Genomic DNA, 928 nt, shown 5'->3' on the forward strand with positions numbered 1-928 from the left:
GTGAGGAGCAAAATGTGTAAAGAGACACAGAGAGGGTGCCTCAGGCCGTTTGTGTGATAATACAGCAGAACAACTGAACTCACTCCATCAGAAGCAGACAGATATATATACACACAGAGACACAGATAGACAGATATACACACAGAGAGAGAGAGAGGATTGAGAGTGGGAGGGAATTGAAATGAGGAAGGGGAGATAAAGACAGAAATAAAAAGAAATCGAGGGTATGAGAAGGACTAAGAGGGGGATGAGAAAGAGTGAAAGAAAAAGAGTGTGTGTGTGTGTGTGTGTGTGTGTTGTGTGTGTGCCCATCATTCTTTGTAAGTCATTAAGGTGAAGTGACTTGTGGCCAAGTGTGGTGACCCATACTCGGAATTTGTGCTCTGCATTTAACCCATCCAATTGCACACACACAGTAGTGAACACACACGCACACCGTGAACACACACCCGGAGCAGTGGGCAGCCTTTTTTTCTGCGGCGCCCGGGGAGCAGTTGGGGGTTCGGTGCCTTGCTGAAGGGTCTCACCTCAGTGGTGGTATTGAGGGAGAGATGCTGGTCATTCACTCCCCCACCTACAATCCCTGCAGGACCTGAGACTCGAACCCACAACCTTCAGGTTCACCTTCGGGTTGCAAGTCTGACTCTCTATCCATTAGGCAATAAGGGCTTCTTCTCACGAAGAACCCTCCTAGACAAATACTAAAAGAGCAAATTAATGTTTCATTTACATATTCATTGAGATTGTGTGTGTGTTGTTTTATATCCAGGTCACACTGGACATAATAAAAAAACAAATAAATAAAAATGACAATCAGCTCATTAAAATAAACATGAACAGTCTGTGGGTGCACGCATGTGTGTGTGTGTGTGTGTGTGTGTGTGTGTGTGTGTGTGTGTGTGTGTGTGTGTGCGCGTGTGTGCATGTG

The 928-nt window shown here is 45.6% G+C and overlaps 1 non-coding gene across 1 annotated transcript; it reads right to left on the reverse strand.

Annotated features, from left to right (window-relative positions):
- Window positions 1–663: 663 nt before the first annotated feature.
- Window positions 664–720, reverse strand: LOC117597617 (U7 small nuclear RNA). Its single transcript, XR_004578381.1, has one exon. It is a non-coding gene; the product is annotated as a U7 small nuclear RNA (small nuclear RNA).
- Window positions 721–928: the final 208 nt, after the last annotated feature.

This window comes from Pangasianodon hypophthalmus, chromosome 6 (genome assembly GCF_027358585.1).
Source record: "Pangasianodon hypophthalmus isolate fPanHyp1 chromosome 6, fPanHyp1.pri, whole genome shotgun sequence".
Classification (NCBI taxonomy): Eukaryota; Metazoa; Chordata; class Actinopteri; order Siluriformes; family Pangasiidae; genus Pangasianodon; species Pangasianodon hypophthalmus.